The sequence below is a fragment of the Carlito syrichta genome, unplaced genomic scaffold, assembly GCF_000164805.1.
Source record: "Carlito syrichta isolate Samal-C Ts95f unplaced genomic scaffold, Tarsius_syrichta-2.0.1 Scaffold315848, whole genome shotgun sequence".
Taxonomy (NCBI): domain Eukaryota; kingdom Metazoa; phylum Chordata; class Mammalia; order Primates; family Tarsiidae; genus Carlito; species Carlito syrichta.
Genome location: NW_007259944.1, coordinates 304,112 through 305,177, shown reverse-complemented (window position 1 = coordinate 305,177; position 1,066 = coordinate 304,112).

Below are 1,066 nucleotides of genomic sequence, written 5' to 3'. Positions count from 1 at the left end.
TGATTTATTGTAGAGATGAGGTCTCGCCAAGTTGCCCAGGCGGGTCTCGAACCCGCAGACTCAGGCAATCCACTCACCTCAGCCTCCCAAAGCGTGGGATTACAGGCTGAGCCACTGAGCCTGGCGGCAGCAAGAAATCTTGAGGGAGCAATGAATTCTGAACTCTTTACTAGAGACTTTAGAACTGATCTGAATAAAGATCAAAAGGATCCAGTTGCCCAACACCTAACCTGGAACTCATCTGTCTGTGGCATGCAAAAACACCTTCCTTAGAGTGGCCCCAAGAAATTTAGTATTATTTTAGAGATGGGAGCTTGCTATGTTGTCCAGGTTGGTCTTGAACTCCTGGGCTCAAGCAATCCTCCCACCTCAGCCTCCCATGTAGCTGGGACTATCGTCGTGCACCTAGTGAGATTTCATATTAAAAACAATTTTCCCTTGCATTTTGTCCAGGCCCAATTAATTACCTTGTGGCCTTTACTCGGGGATCAGCAAACTGTGGCTTCCCAAATCATGGCCTTCTTTGCATAATATTTTATTGGTACACAGCTAAATCCAGTTCCTTCCCAATTTTCTGTAGCTGTTATGGTGGCTACAGCAGCAGCAGGGAATGAAGCTGACAGGGAGTGGGGTCAGCCAAGTTGAAAACATTACTAACTGCCCCTTTACTGAAATAGTTTGCCAGTTTCTAGTCCAGGTAAAGTCAAACTGCAAAACTGTGATCAGTTTCCTCTTCCAGATCCAGACCAGTTTTGCAAATCGAGGCAGGTATGAAAACTCCCATTCCGGTCTGTGCTATGTCAGCATCCTCTTTTGTTTTTTGTTTTGTTTTGTTTTGTTTTTTTGCGTTGGAGTCTCAGTCTGTCACCCAGACTGGAGGGCAGTGGCATGCTCCTGGCCACTGCAGCCTCAACCTGCTGGGCTCTGACGATCCTTCCGCCTCAGCCTTCCAAGTAGCTGGAACTACAGGCGCGCACCATCATGCCCGGCTAATTTTTTGATTTATTGTAGAGATGAGGGCTCGTCAAGTTGCCCAGGAGGGTCTCGAACCTGCGGGCTCAGGCAA